Source organism: Chiloscyllium plagiosum, unplaced genomic scaffold (genome assembly GCF_037043375.1).
Source record: "Chiloscyllium plagiosum isolate Xiang-an unplaced genomic scaffold, Cpla_swu_hap1 HiC_scaffold_8, whole genome shotgun sequence".
In the NCBI taxonomy this organism is placed as follows: Eukaryota; Metazoa; Chordata; class Chondrichthyes; order Orectolobiformes; family Hemiscylliidae; genus Chiloscyllium; species Chiloscyllium plagiosum.
Genome location: NW_028270146.1, coordinates 72,250,407 through 72,267,198, shown reverse-complemented (window position 1 = coordinate 72,267,198; position 16,792 = coordinate 72,250,407). Strand labels below are relative to the sequence as shown.

Here is a 16,792-nt window from a genome sequence, read left to right as displayed (position 1 = left end):
CTACGTGCAGGACAGAGGGTTGGACACCTGCCTGATCAGCCTGGACCAGGAGAAAGCCTTTGACAGGATATCACACAGGTATATGAGAGATGTTGTCTCCAAAATGGGCTTTGGGGAGGGAATCTGCAATTGGATCAGACCGCTCTACACCAACATTGTCAGTGCAGTCTCAATCAATGGGTGGGAATCAGATAGCTTTCCAGTCAGATCTGGAGTCAGGCAGGGCTGCCCTCTCTCTCCTGTCTTGTTTGTGTGCTGCATAGAGCCATTTGCCGAGTCCATCGGGAAGGATGTGAGCCTGACTATTCCTGGCAGCGGGGGCCTGCAGGTTAAGGCCTCCCTGTACATGGATGATGTCGCCGTTTTCTGCTCGGATCCGCTGTCCGTGCGCAGACTCGTGCATATGTGACCAGTTCGAACAGGCCTCGGGGGCCAAGGTAAACCAAGGCAAGAGCGAGGCCATGCTCTTCGGGAACTGCCTGACCATCCCCTTCACCGTCAGGACCGACCACCTGAAGGTTCTGGGTATTTGGTTTGGGGGGGGCTGGGGTGTGCGCCGAGTCTTGGGAGGACCGTATCAGCAAAGTGAGGCAGAAACTGGGCAGATGGAAGCTACGGTCGCTCTCCATCGCCGGAAAAAACCTGGTCATCAGGTGTGAGGCACTGTCATTGCTACTGTCCATGGCACAGGTCTGGCGTATTCCTAGAACCAGTGTCGCTGCAGTCACCCGGGCCATCTTCCAATTTATATGGAGGTCAAAGATGGATCGGGTCCGAAGGGACTCGCTGTATAAAGATCTGGGTAACGGGGGAAAAAATACACCCAATGCCACCCTCACCCTGATGGCCACTTTTGTGTGTGGCTGCATCAAGCTGTGCGTGGATCCCCGGTACGCAAACACCAAGTGTCACTACGTACTGAGGTTCTACCTGTCCCCGGTGTTGCAAAGGATGGGCCTGGCCTCGCTGCCGGGGAATGCTCCGAGTAGTTGGACCATTCCGTACCACCTGTCCTTCATGGAGAAGTTTATGAAGAAAAACACCTTTGACCACAAGTCCATCAGGAAGTGGTCAGCACGTAGTGTCCTCGAGACCCTTAGGGAAAAGGAGAGGGCGGATCCTATCGAGCAGTTCCCTGAGCAGACTGTCAAAGCCATTTGGCAGAATGCCTCATCGACAGAACTTTCCAACAAGCACCAAGACGTGGCTTGGCTGGTGGTGAGAAGGGCTCTGCCTGTGAGATCCTTTATGCACGCCGGACTCTCAGCTGCACCGCACGCTGCCCTTGAAGTGGCTGTGGGGGGGAACAAGACTGTCTCACACCTCCTTCAGGAATGTGGAGAAAGTGAGGGCTGCAGATGCTGGATATCAAAACTGAAAGTGTGTTGCTGGAAAAGCGCAGCAGGTCAGGCAGCATCCAAGGAACAGGAGAATCGACGTTTCAGGCATAAGCCCTTCTTCAGGAATGAGGAAAGTGTGTCCAGCAGGCTAAGATAAAAGGTAGGGAGGAGGGACTTGAGGGAGGGGCTTTGGAAATGCGATAGGTGGAGGGAGGTCAAGGTGAGGGGATAGGCCGGAGTGGGGTGGGGGCGGAGAGGTCAGGAAGAAAATTGCAGGTTAGGAAGGCGGTGCTGAGTTCAAGGGATTTGACTGAGACAAGGTGGGGGGAGGGGAAATAATGGAAACTGGAGAAATCTGAGTTCATCCCTTGTGGTTGGAGGGTTCCCAGGCAGAAGATGAGGCGCCCTTCCTCCAACCGTCGTGTTGCTATTGTCTGGCGATGGAGGAGTCCAAGGACCTGCATGTCCTTGGTGGAGTGGGAGGGGGAGTTAAAGTGTTGGGCTACGGGGTGGTTGGGTTGGTTGGTCCGGGTGTCCCAGAAGTTTTCTCTGAAACGTTCCGCAAGTAGGCGGCCTGTCTCCCCAATATAGAGGCGGCCACATCGGGTGCAGCGGATGCAATAGATGATGTGTGTGGAGGTGCAGGTGAATTTGTAGTGGATATGGAAGTGTCCCTTGGGGCCTTGGAGGGAAGTAAGGGGGGGGAGGTGTGGGCGCAAGTTTTGCATTTCTTGCGGTTGCAGGGGAAGGTGCCGGGAGTGGAGGTTGGGTTGGTGGGGGGTGTGGACCTGACGAGGGACTCACGGAGGGAGTGGTCTTTTCAGAACGCTGATAGGGGAGGGGAGGGAAATATATCCCTGGTGGTGGGGTCCGTTTGGCGGTGGCGGAAATGAGGCGGATGATACGTTGTACATGGAGGTTGGTGGGGTGGTAGGTGAGGACCAGTGGGGTTCTGTCCTGGTGGCGGTTGGAGGGGCGGGGCTCAAGGGCGGAGGAGCAGGAAGTGGAAGAGATGCGGTGGAGGGCATCGTCGGCCGGGGCAGTCAGGTTTGTGGATTTTGGGCAGGAGGTAGAAACAGGCGGTGCAGGGTTGTGGGACTATGAGGTTGGATGGGAGATCCCCTGAGGTGATGTTCTGGATGGTCTGGAAGATGATGGTTTGGTGGTGTGAGGTGGGGTCATGGTCAAGGGGGCAGTAGGAGGAGGTGTCCGCAAGCTGGCGTTTAGCCTCAGCGGTGTAAAGGTCGGTGCGCCAAACTACTACCGCGCCTCCCTTTCTCTGCTGGTTTGATAGTGAGGTTGGAGTTGGAACGGAGGGAGTGGAGGGCTGCACGTTCAGAACCTCATCACCTCAGGGGATCTCCCATCCACCGCCTCCAACCTCATAGTCCCACAACCCCGTACCACCCGTTTCTACCTCCTGCCCAAAATCCACAAATCTGACTGCCCCGGCTGACCCATTGTCTCAGCATGCTCCTGCCCCACCGAACTCATCTCTGCATACCTCGACATGGTCCTGTCCCCCTTAGTCCAAGAACTCCCCACCTACGTTCGGGACACCACCCACGCCCTCCACCTCCTCCATGATTTTCGCTTCTCCGGTCCCCAACGCCTTATCTTCACCATGGACATCCAGTCCCTGTACACCTCCATCCCCCATCACGAAGGACTTAAAGCCCTCCGCTTCTTCCTTTCCCGCCGTACCAACCAGTACCCTTCTACTGACACCCTCTTTCGACTGACTGAACTGGTCCTCACCCTGAACAACTTCTCTTTCCAATCCTCCCACTTCCTCCAAACCAAAGGAGTAGTCATGGGCACCCGCATGGGCCCCAGCTATGCCTGCCTCTTTGTAGGATATGTGGAACAGTCCATCTTCCGCAGCTACACTGGCACCACCCCCCACCTTTTCCTCCGCTACATCGATGACTGTACCGGCGCTGCCTCGTGCTCCCACGAGGAGGTTGAACAGTTCATCCACTTTACCAACACCTTCCACCCCGACCTCAAATTCACCTGGACCATCTCAGACTCCTCCCTCCCCTTCCTAGACCTTTCTATTTCTATCTCGGGTGACCGAATCGACACGGACATTTACTATAAACCGACCGACTCCCACAGCTACCTAGACTACACCTCCTCCCACCTTGCCCCCTGTAAAAACGCCATCCCATATTCCCAATTCCTTCATCTCCACCGCATCTGCTCCCAGGAGGACCAGTTCCAAAACCGTACAACCCAGATGGCCTCCTTCTTCAAGGACCGCAATTTCCCGCCAGACGTAGTTGACGATGCCCTCCACTGCATCTCTTCCACTTCCCGCTCCTCCGCCCTTGAGCCCCGCCCCTCCAACCGCCACCAGGACAGAACCCCACTGGTCCTCACCTACCACCCCACCAACCTCCATGTGCAACGTATCATCCGCCGTCATTTCCGCCACCTCCAAACAGACCCCACCACCAGGGATATATTTCCCTCCCCTCCCCTATCAGCGTTCCGAAAAGACCACTCCCTCCGTGACTCCATCGTCAGGTCCACACCCCCCACCAACCCAACCTCCACTCCCGGCACCTTCCCCTGCAACCGCAAGAAATGCAAAACTTGCGCCCACACCTCCCCCCACTTACTTCCCTCCAAGGCCCCAAGGGACACTTCCATATCCACTACAAATTCACCTGCACCTCCACACACATCATCTATTGCATCCGCTGCACTCGATGTGGCCGCCTCTATATTGGGGAGACAGGCCGCCGACTTGCGGAATGTTTCAGAGAAAACTTCTGGGACACCCGGACCAACCAACCCAACCACCCCGTAGCCAACACTTTAACTCCCCCTCCCACTCCACCAAGGATATGCAGGTCCTTGGACTCCTGCATTGCCAGACCATGGAAACACGACGGTTGGAGGAAGAGCGCCTCATCCTCTGCCTGGGAACCCTCCAACCACAAGGGATGAACTCAGATTTCTCCAGTTTCCTCATTTCCCCTCCCCCCACCTTGCCTCAGTCAAATCCCTCGAACTCAGCACCGCCTTCCTAACCTGCAATCGTCTTCCTGACCTCTCCGCCCCCACCCCACTCCGGCCTATCACCCTCACCTTGATCTCCCTCCACCTATCGCATTTCCGACGCCCCTCCCCCAAGTCCCTCCTCCCTACCTTTTATCTTAGCCTGCTGGACACTTTCCTCATTCCTGAAGAAGGGCTTATGCCTGAAACGTCGATTCTCCTGTTCCTTGGATGCTGCCTGTCCTGCTGTGCTTTTCCAGCAACACATTTTCAGCTCCTTCTGGAATGTGCCTATGCAGAAGAAGTCTGGAGAGGAATGCAGTGGTGTTTGTCGAGGTTCGTCCCGAGCAGCGCCGTGACACGGGACTCCGTGCTCTACGGCCTGTTCCCCAGGACACACACCGAGACGAAAATCAACTGTGTCTGGAGGATCATCAACTCGGTGCAGGATGCTCTCTGGGTGGTCCAAAACCTGTTGATCTTCCAGCTGAAGGAGTTGACCCCGACTGAGTGCTGCAGACTGGCACATTCCAAGGTCCAGGACTACGTGTTGAGGGATACGCTGAAGCTTGGGGCAGCTGCCGCCAAGGCGCAGTGGGGAAAGAGCACCGTGGTAAAAAAAATGACTGCAGATGCTGGAAACCAGATTCTGGATTAGTGGTGCTGGAAGAGCATAGCAGTTTAAGCAGCATCTAAGGAGCTTCGAAATCAACGTTTCGGGCAAAAGCCCTTCATCAGGAATAAAGGCAGTGAGTTTGAAGCATGGAGAGATAAGCTAGAGGAGGTTGGGGGTGGGGAGAAAGTAACATAGAATACAATGGGTGAGTGGGGGAGGGGATGAAGTGATAGGTCAGCGAGGAGAGGGTGGAGTGGATAGGTGGAAAAGGAGATACTGGATTAGTGGTGCTGGAAGAGCGCAGCAGCTCAGGCAGCATCTGAACTGCTGTGCTCTTCAAGCACCACTAATCCAGAATCTGGTTTCCAGCATCTGCAGTCATTGTTTTTATCTCGGAAAAGGAGATAGGCAGGTAGGACAAGTCCGGACAAGTCATGGGGACAGTGCTGAGCTAGAAGTTTGGAGCTAGGGTGAGGTGGGCGGAAGGGGAAATGAGGAAACTGGTGAAGTCCACATTGATGCCCTGGGGTTGAAGTGTCCCGAGGCAGAAGATGAGGCGTTCTTCCTCCAGACGTCTGGTGGTGAGGGAGCGGCGGTGAAGGAGGCCCAGGACCTCCATGTCCTCGGCAGAGTGGGAGGGGGAGTTGAAATGTTGGGCCACGGGGCGGTGTGGTTGATTGGTGCGGGTGTCCCAGAGATGTTCCCTAAAGCGCTCTGCTAGGAGATGCCCAGTCTCCCCAATGTAGAGGAGACCGCATCGGGAGCAACGGATACAATAAATGATATTAGTGGATGTGCAAGTAAAACTTCGATGGATGTGGAAGGCTCCTTTAGGGCCTTGGATAGAGGTGAGGGAGGAGGTGTGAGCGCAGGTTTTACGGTTCCTGCGGTGGCAGGGGAAAGTGCCAGGATGGGAGGGTGGGTTGTAGGGGGGGCGTGGACCTGACCAGGTAGTCACAGAGGGAACGGTCTTTGCGGAAGGCGGAAAGGGGTGGGGAGGGAAATATATTCCTGGTGGTGGGGTATGTTTGGAGGTGGTGGAAATGTCGGCGGATGATTTGCAAAGGTTGGTAGGGTGGAAGGTGAGCACCGGGGGGGGTTCTGTCCTTGATACTGTTGGAGGGGTGGGATGTGGACGAGATGCGTTGGAGGGCATCTTTAACCACGTGGGAAGGGAAATTGCAGTCTCTAAAGAAGGAGGCCATCTGGTGTGTTTTTGGTGGAACTGGTCTCCTGGGAGCAGATACCGCAGAAGCGGAGGAATTGGGAATACGGGATGGCATTTTTGCAAGAGGTAGGGTGGGAAGAGGTGTAATCCAGGTAGCTGTGGGAGTCGGTGGGTTTGTAAAAAATGTCAGTGTCAAGTCGGTCGTCACTAATGGAGATGGAGAGGTCCAGGAAGAGGAGGGAGGTGTCAGAGATGGTCCAGGTAAATTTAAGGTCAGGGTGGAATGTGTTGGTGAAGTTGACGAATTGCTCAACCTCCTTGCGGGAGCACGAGGTGGCGCCAATGCAGTCATCAATATAGCGGAGGAAGAGGTGGGGAGTGGTGCCGGTGTAATTACGGAAGATCAACTGCTCTACGTAGCCAACAAAGAGACAGGCATAGCTGGGGCCCATACGTGTGCCCATGGCTACCCCTTTGGTCTGGAGGAAGTGGGAGGATTCAAAGGAGAAATTATTAAGGGTGAGAACAAGTTCGGCCAGTTCGACACTCTCATTCGTTTGGCCTGTGTAATGTCTGCCTGCCTAAAGAAGAACAGGGGGCCCACGCAGCCATTTGGGCTCAGCTGACGCCTCAGCTAAAAATGTAATCGTACCGACCTGTACATAGGAATGATTACTCTGTTTCGGTATGCAAGGAAATGGAATGTTTACATGTGTATGGCATGTCCAACTGTACAGGCCATCAAATTATTTTATGAATAAAGTATATTTTTGAAATAAAAAAAAAATCACTGAGCCAGTCAGTGATGGCCATGTCCCACAAATAATTTTAAAAAAGAATGGAGTGGTAGCCGGTCTGGTGCTCTTTCGGACAATTGGCATAGGCATAGAGGCCAAATGGCCTTGTTCGCTGTTAGGACCATTTGGTGATGTGAGAAATATTTTACACGTTTTCTGACTTAATACTGTTCATTCACCATCTGCAACAAGGATGACCATTTTTCATCCACTTACTGCCCACGTGTGAGGTCTGAGACAAGACAATCTGGTTCTCCAATGAGGGAGGAAAAGTACACTATCAGACTGGTTGACCATTCTGTCGCGGTAGCTGCTTATACCAAAAGGAGCCTGAAACAGGGAATGAGCAGTGAAAGTGGAAAACTCTAATGTCTGAGTAGCTGGAGTGCTGGTTCAGTAAGGTGTATTCTCTCACCTCAAGTCCAATTCAATGCCCCTTGAAACATTTAAGCACAAAGACATCTTCCCATCTGAACACAGCACAAAGAATGTGCTGAACTGGTGGAGATGCCAGCCTGCAGATGGCACATTAAACCAAGGCTTCACCTGCTTTTTCAGGGGGACACACAAGATCCCAGGCTGCGTTTGTAGAAGAGTAGTGATGCTCCCCCAGATTCTGGGCAACATGTACACTCCATAAAACACACCCTTTATTTGGTCATTTTAACATAGTTGTTTGCTGGAATTTACTCTGGAGAAACTAGATGCTGCGTTTCTTATATTTAATAATGACCACAGTCAAGGAAGTATTTTCATTGGCTGTAAGTGTTTCCAGATGAATAACATTGTGTAAAGAGCTGTGCACACACAAAAATCTTTCCATCCCCACCAGCCTCAGTAACAAATGATGTCAGACAAATAGTTCAGTAGGCAGTCTCATGCTGGATTTCTGTGAAAGTAGTTGTTACTCAAATTAGCTTCTCATTTTAACCTAATCAAACCAAACTTCAAAACGTATTCATCGGTTTCCTTCTATTCTGTTTACCGGGACATGAATGACCAGAGCGAGATATATTTCTAAACTAAGAACACTGACAAAATCAAGCACCTGCTGCATCTTATTGCCGAGACAGCCAGTGACAATGAGAAGCAACTGACCACCAGTTTCTCTCATATCTCTCAGGCAACTTCTTGATTTAATGCCATGTCATGCCAAATTGCAGAGAACCACTTGCAAGCCGTGGCAATTAGATTGAGCATGAGCAAAAGCAAAAAAGTTTTAAATTCACGCCCCAGTGACACTATTTGATTCCAACCATTAGTGGCTGATTCAAACTCATTTGCTGGGTTTCTGCAGATCTCTCCAACAGGCTTCGATGCACCAGATGCACAGCCAAGACCAAGTGCTGCATATCAAGTGTAATATTCTCCTGACATCCAATTACATATCCAATGATCTTCCATGAGAATAATTTCCAAATATATTTTCTGAGTAAAATCCATTTGCAAACTGTTGGATTGTGTTCAATACTTTATAGAGCCCTCTCCTCTTCATCAGCATCACTCACTTCTGTTCTTCCTGCAAATAAGTCGACTGAACATAACAAGTTCGGTTGGGAAATCTACATAATAGAACTCTGCTTCACTTGAAAAAACACTTAATTATTTAAGAGACATTTTCAGGAACCTAACCCAGTGTTTGAACCAGATTAACCAGGGAGGAAAGACAGCTGTGAAGAAGCTGATCAAAATATTCCACTCACTGCAATCCTTTCCGAGCCTTTGTACAGCACAATTTATTTTTAGAAATGAGGCTTCAACAATTGCACAAAGCGTATTGGGATCATCAATAAGATGCTTCACATTGTCATACCAGAAACTAGCCTTATTTGGTCAATATCCTTAAGAGGTCATAAGCTACATCAACGCAGAATACACTAGTAAGTCAGTTAATCAGTGTATTAACAGCAAAAAGGCTCATCAATTTAGCATCTGAAGAAAAAAACCCATTCCATCAATGCAGTAACAAACTATTTTGTCAATGTACTAACCATTCTCAATAAAGTTACAGCATAGCAGTAAATCCTATTCAGTAGGTTTGGATTCAGCTGCAGCTAGATCCTCTCACCACCAGTAGAACGACTCTGCAGCTCGAAGGGAAAAAAAAAGACGAAATGAAACCCTCAAAGCTGAATATTTACTTAAACCTAAGACGTGGTTTCTCTGCTCCTGCGCAGAACAGCAAGCAAGATGCCATTTCTGGTCTTTGTCCCCAGCCCAGGTGGTGGCCTGCTCTGAGAGCTCCTCCTCAGATGTATTGCTTCAAGCTTCCTTTTGCTGACCTCATCTTCTTTCCCCATCTACTGACATCTATTCAACTGCTTCTCAGGCACTACGTACAACCGGGAAATACAACGAGTATGCAGATAGCGTCAACTAGGTAAAAACAATGACTGCAGATGCTGGAAACCAGATTCTGGATCAGTGGCGCTGGAAGAGCACAGCAATTCAGGCAGCATCCGAGGACAGGCAAAATCGACGTTTCGGGCAAAAGCCCTTCATCAGGAATAAAGGCAGAGAGCCTGAAGCGTGGAGAGATAAGCTCGAGGAGGGTGGGGGTGGGGATAGAGTAGCATAGAGTACAATAGGTCAGTGGGGAAGGAGATGAAGGTGATAGGTCAGGGAGGAGAGGGTGGAGTGGATAGGTGGAAAAGGAGCTGGGCAGGTCGGACAAGTCCGGACAAGTCAGGGGATCGTGTTGCTGGAGGTTAGAAACTAGGATGAGGTGGGGGAAGGGCGTCAACTGTCTATCCCAATATCCAGTACGGACCTCTGGACAGTCCTGTGTAGCACTTTTCATTCATGATATTATTTCTCCATGTGATGCCTAGGATCTGGGCAACACTAGTGCAACTCACCAGACATTTCAACTGTTCTCTTCTGTATCTCTGGCACAGAATGCATCTGATATGATTGCGGACACAGAGTTGCAGCATGATAGGCATCCCGATGATGTTGGGATTCCCACATTGAGCAGAGTTACTGTTTGACTAATGCTCCATTGTTGGTTTTGATATGGACATTGACCTCCAGAGATGTTGCCCCCAAGAGTTGGAAAGGTTGCCTGATAGTGATAGGACACAAGGGTTATGTTGCCATCCTGTTCTGTGTCACGTTCTTCTCACAAGTGAGGTGTAGACCAACCTTGGCACCGCGACTCACGTCTTGAAATGCTCCACAAAGTACCATACTGCTGCTGTCACCAAACTTTAAGAAGCCCTACTTGAAAGGAAGCAACGCCCAAAACAACAGGTTTGAAAATAAAACTGGAATCCCATTTAACAGTAACAGATTTGACTTATTGTTACCATGACACTGCTGCCAGAAGGACTGAAAGAAAATCTTCCCCAGGTTTCAATATTGTGCATCTTGGAAAGCAGCTCGGAATAATGTTGGCAAAGGGTCAGTACAAGATCATGCTGCTCCCAAACATGTTTCCAGGAAGGAAGAGGGGGGAGGAAATTGCAACTAACTGACGTGGCAGGGGAAAGAGGGAAATTCCAACCTGGATTTAGTTTTCTTGCTCAACAAATAACAGCCACAGAATGGCATTCTGTTGTTCTTAGCATTTATTATCATTTGAAGAAGAGAATGATGGCCTCCACCTTTTCCCATACCTCATTTTACCACAACAGCTTTGTGAAAAGAAACACATTTGTCAAAGTGTTTAACTCTGTACATGCAATGACTTAAAAAAAAGGCATACAAATATGTTTGAGTTTTAAAAACAAGAGAATAGTATTTATTGGACTAAACCCGGTTTAAGAATAAAGGAAGTTCCACCTTTCATACAAACACTTAAAAATCACACCACACCAGGTAATAGTCAAACAGGTTTATTTGGAATCACTAACTTTCAGAGCACTGCTCCTTCATCAGGTGGTTGTGGAGATTAAGATCATGCTCACAGAATTTATAGCCAAAGGAGTCCAGTGTCATGGAGATGCAATTCAGTAAACAATCTTAGATTAAAACTTTCATCTTTTATAATGGGATGTGCTGGTTTTTGTTCTTTCATATGCAAATCCCAGAAATTCTTTTAAATGATATTCTCAAGATAGCTCAGCTTTTTAAACAGTCGGTGTGAAGTCTGTCTGTGTACCTATGCTATGTAAGACCGACAAACCCTCTGTATAGTTTTACAGAGTTTTACATAGAGCTTTATGTAAATTCTGTGTCTTATGATCTTAACCTCCACAACCACCTGATGAAGGAGTGGTGCTCCAAAAGCTAGTGCTTGCAAATAAACCCATTGGACTATAACTTGGTGTTGTGCCATTTTGACCTTTGTCCACCCCAAACCAATACTCTCGAAGTACATACACACAGATTACAGCGTTGAGGGACAGATGAAGCAATTTACCCTCTAGTATAGTTAAACAGATATAAAGATCTTAAAAGGTTGATGCTGTAACTGGCTACAGACTGAAACTCTACGATCCTTCTGGCTTTTGATGAAGATGATGGCAGTTAACTCATCTCTTTGTTTCTACAGTATTGCGTTTTCCCTGAGCAAAGGTCTGCCGAGAAAATGGAGCTCAAATACAAAAACAAAATCAGCTGGCTTGTCACAAGACACACTCTCTCCAAGTGCGCTGTGATCCAAACATGGTTACACCTAATAGCTGCACGGCTTGTAGGGTTAAGTCACATCTGGATACTTCCTTTTCATAGCCAGAGTCCCAATGGATATATCTAAGGTTTAGTCCTCCCTCAGTTGACTACTCAGGTGGTTATCTGGATGTTTTGGTAATTGGATAGGGTATAGCTGTTGTGTTGTGTTTCATTGCATACTTTTAAAGAGGCATGATCCTAAAGTCATCACTACATCATGGCATGTGACCTGACAGGTGAAAACAAATGCCAATGAAAATATGCTCCTGTTATGACCATTAGTTTGATTTTAGCACAGACAATTGTGTGTCTGATGAAGTGCTGTTTGTACATAAATTAGCTGCGAGATGCTTCAAAACAATGACATCCATGTCCTGTTTGTGTTACACAAGATAATGATTGCCAAGTCAGTTAAAATTACCCTGTTGCATTCACCACCTTCGACAGCCATTCCCTCGCACAGAGGCAGAGCCATCTGCAATTCACAAAGGCTCCTTCATTCCTTTTCAAGCCCATGATCTCTGCTCCCTCGAAGGACAAAAGTGCAGATACATGGGACACAACCAACTCAGCTTACAAGTAGACTACTGTTCAATCGATGTCACGGGATCAAAGTCCTGGAATTCCCTCCCAATGTGAGTGCATCTACATCACGCAGATTCAAGGTGGCAGCTCACCACCACCATGAATTAAGAGTGGACAACAAATGCTGACCACAGCCTGGGAAAGAAGAAGTACAAACATATACACACATAACGAAGTGCTAAAATGCTTGTAAAATAAACTGAAACAGGATGTCAATACCTGTTAAAATACGGGTCAGTGCATCTAGCACTGCAGTCAACACCCTCCCATCAATATCTGAAGTCATGTCGGTTAAGGCAGCCCATGAGAAGAATAAGGAAATCTATCAAACCTGTCACTCCTGCTATTACTAAGGGCCATCAATGCTGAAGCTGCAATCAAGTTGGAATCACAAGACATTGTCCGTTTCTCCTCTTAAAAACCTATCCACATCTGATACAAAGCTGAGAAGAAATCAGGAGCTGTTGTTGGCTCAGAGGACAAATGTATAAAACTGAAAGAGCCCAGTACAGCCATTCTGTCATTTAAACACAGGCCACAGTTCAGAGATCACTTTAAAAAGAGAGAGAAATGCATTGAAAGGATACTCTGTTGGGACATTTAACAACTAAACCATTTGAAAGTTGAAAATAAATAACTAATGCATCCTTTCTCCTTCGCGGAGTAGATTGCTCTGCACAGGCCAATCACCGCCATGCTCAGTTTGCCTGAAACTATCTGGTGTTCCACCTGTACCATTAGGGTCACACTAGATTCATTAAGTCCAGACTTAAAGTTTGCAGAGTCAAACAAAAGATCATTCACCTCTTCCTTCCCTCCTGTGCGACTGCTCCCGACAGCAACCCCCCCCCCACCCCCCACGATACCATTCTATCCTCTGCTTTCTCCATATTTGGTCATTGGATAAACATAATGGAATAGTGTAGGTTAGACTGGTTTCGCAGGTCAGCGCAACATTGAGGACCGAAGGACCAGCCTGTACTGCACTGTCATGTTCTATTTGTTTCTTTTTCCTTCAAAGCATGGACTAAATTTCTTCAATTACAGCCTGCAGCAATTTCAATACCCAGCAATCCAGTTTGAAGAATTTTTCACCTCAACAATCCCCTTTCACCTCGGAGTTGTTTTAAATTGATGGGTGCTTGCCAGGTATTCCATAACCAGAGTAAACCGTACTTTCATCTAAGTCCTTTAAACACTCCTGACTTGTCTCTTCAATCTCATGTTTACCTTCTCTGCGTGAAGAGAAATAGCCCCCATTTCTCAACAGCTCATGATCATTTCAAGGTCGATTATCACAGATACTTTACAGCTTAAGATACTCAACAAGGGAATTCCCATAACTCCAAGTACAGCCTCACGTGTGTTGTACAATTTATCACCACATCTGGGCTCTTAGACCATTGCCTTCATTCCTAAGATAAAAATGATGATGATGTTAGTAACCTGTACTCATACCTTCACAGAATAATGATGCGACTCGCTTAAAGTTGCAATGCCTCAAGGATTGACCCAGTGTCTTCAGGGTTTGAAAATCTATCGCCAGGACACAGTCGTTAGTAACCCTGGGAATAAACGAGAAACAAACAGAGACACATGTTAAAAAAACAATTAAATGCTGCTTTCTTTGAACATGTCTGTTTACAAGAGCTTTTTAAAAAAAAAAGAGGGTGGAAATAACTGTTTGGTTGACAGTCCAGCATTATCAGTTGGTGGAGTCCTTCTGCTTTCCTGCCTGCTGTGGAAAATGTGCTGGCCAACTGAGTGTTGGAGTAAGTCATATGATCAGAGTTCCAGGAATACATTTAAGCAACCCTACCAGGGCTTAGTTCAACTCCTTTCAGCAACCTCCCATTGAGTTTGTATTTATTTCACTGTGACTTCCCCACCCAAACTAAGTCACCTTGGGGACCTACTGTGTTCAACTGCATCTGACCCAAGTGTCCACTTCAATCTTTCATTCACAGCATCAGAATCATCAGCCATAGCTGATTTGGCAGCATGCTAGCCTCTAATGACACAGAAATAGGTGGGAAGGCAAGGGATAAGGCAGAGACACAGTCTACAGAGGGATATAGACAGGTTAAGCAAGAGGACAAAAACTTGACAGATGGATTATAATGTGGCAAAACATAACGTTATGCATTTTGGCAGGAAGAATAAAGGAGCTAAACATTATTTAGATGGAGAAGGACTGCAGAAAGCTATAAAACAGGGGGATTTGGTAGTCCTTCCCCATGACGCACAAAAAGCTACAACTCCAAGTTTAGAGGGCAAGAGGAAATGGAGATGGAATGTTGGCCTTTATTTCAAATGGAATTGAACATAAAAATAGTGCGGGGAAATCTTGCTAAAACTATATAAGGCATTAGTCAGGCCACAGCTGGAATACAGTGAACAGCTCTGGGCCCTTCATCTCAGCAAAGGCATTCTGGCATTAGAGGTAGTCCCAGGTTTCAGATCCCAGGTTTGGAGCGACTGTATGAGGAGAAGTTGTGCAGATCAGGCCTGTACTTGTTGGAATATAGATGAGAAACAACCTTGTTTCAATACACAAGAATCTTAGAGAACAAGACAGGGTAGAAACAAAGGCATTCTGGATTAGTGGTGCTGGACGAGCACAGCAGTTCAGGCAGCATCTGAGGAGCAGTAAAGGGCTTTTGCCCGAAATGTCGATTTTACCGCTCCTCAGATGTTGCCTGAATTGCTGTGCTCTTCCAGCACCACTAATCCAGAATCTGGTTTCTAGCATCTGCAGTCATTGTTTTTACCTGGAAATAAAGGGGTTTACTTTCTCGAGGGACAGTCTAGAACCAAGGGACATAATTTCTGAACAACAGGTCTCCCATTGAAAGACGCAGATGAGAGGAGTTTCTTCCCTCAGAAGGTGGTAAATGTATGAAATTCTTCACCACAGAGTAATATAGAGGCTGGGTCACTAAGCATATTCAAAACTCAGGAAGATTTTTCATCAGTAAGGGAATTAGGGATGACAAGGAAAAGGCAAGAGAATGGAGTTAAGGATCATCAAATCAATCATGATCATATTGAATGGTGTTGCAGACTCAATGGGCTCAATTATCTGCTCCTGCTGAGTCTTAGACAGGACTGTCAGAGGTTCTGCCTTTCAGGTGATGCATTAAACCAAGGCCACACTTGTCTTCTGGGAATATCATGAGGGAATGCAGCTGAATTACTGATGACGACATTGTCAATACTTATCCTTCAGCATCATAAAAAGGAGATTATCTGCTCATTATCTCATTGCATTTAGAAGGAGCTTTTGGAGCACAAATTAGCTGTCACATTACCGGTTTACCAAAGTATTTATACTTCAGAAAAAATGTCATTGGCTGTAAAGCATTTTAATGTATCCAATGACCGTGACAATGACTAAAGTCATCTTTATAAAGTGAATGCTTGAGTGCAATGACTCCTCGGATGGATTCCATCTTTTAAAAAAAAGCCAGCGGATTCAAAATGTTAACTTTGTTTCTCTCTCCACAGACTAGCTAATAGCATCTGATGAGAGGAAAACAGAGTCAAGGTCTCAGGTTGAAACAAGCTTTCATGACAAGGTGATATGTTAAGGGCACTACTTATAAATGAGCCATTACATCTATGTATGTATACATATTACATATGGTACGTTCCTTTACCTCTATAAATCAACCACATGCTCAAGAACATTCCCAACTTTGCTGAGCACAACTTGCCTTTCGAAAAAATACTACGCAGTTAGAACACAAGCTGCGAAATAGGAGGAGTAAGCTATTCCATCCCTCAAGCCTGGCCTGCTATTCAAGATCATGGCTGACCTGATCCTACAGGCTTCAACTCCCTCTTACTTCAAAACCTTTCTTGCCTCCTCTTTAAATACTTTCAGTGATCCAGCTTCCACAACTCACTTGGGTACAGATTTCGACACAGATTCACTAGTTTCTGGGAGGAGACATTTCTTCACGTCTCCTTATTCTGTAACAAAGTCACTTAAGTTGGAGATCCAGCCCACTCATGGAAACGTCATCTCAACATCAACCCTGTCAATCCCCTCAGCATCTTACATGTTTAAATAAGATCAACTCTCTCTTCCAAACACTACTGAATAGATGTTCTATCCTGCTTAGCCACACTTTAGAAATCAAAACCTTCATTTTAAGAAGCTTAGTGAACCTTTTTTTTAGACTACATTCAGTGTAAGTAAATCCTTTCTTCATTACAGGAGCCGAAACTATTCGCAGTACTCCAGGTATGACACCATCAACATCCTGCACAGTAGTATCAAGACTTCCCCAATTTTTAAACTCCAATCCCCTAACAAGAAAAGCTAAAACTCCAGTTGCCTTAATTACTTGCTTCACATGCGTTTCACACACACAAACACGCAAATCCACTGTACTGCTATTTTTTGGAGACTCTCTCCATTTAAGAAATAGCCTGGTTTTTTTTTAATTTTTCCCTTTAGTGCATGGTTTCACATTCCTACATTTAAGTCCACATCACTCACTCAACCCATCTCTATCCTTTTGCAAATTTCTTTTGCAAACTGTCACAGTATCCACTGGTTGTGCTGAACAGGGTCAGCCAAAGTGCAATCAGTTCTGCTCAACCCAAACTCCAATCGAGTTTTCACTAGCTGTGTTGTTGCTGTTCGAAAAATGGG

General features: G+C 47.1%; 1 protein-coding gene across 11 annotated transcripts in view; it reads right to left on the bottom strand.

The window, feature by feature from the left end:
- LOC122553704 (alpha-(1,6)-fucosyltransferase) overlaps nucleotides 1-16,792 on the bottom strand; it is a 759,328-nt gene that overhangs the window by 689,542 nt on the left and 52,994 nt on the right. For all 11 annotated transcript variants that reach the window (XM_087989965.1, XM_043697917.2, XM_043697905.2 and 8 more), the window contains exon 2: nucleotides 13,588-13,694. The gene's annotated coding sequence lies outside the window, so the exon portion shown is untranslated. The remainder of the gene's footprint in view (nucleotides 1-13,587; nucleotides 13,695-16,792) is intronic.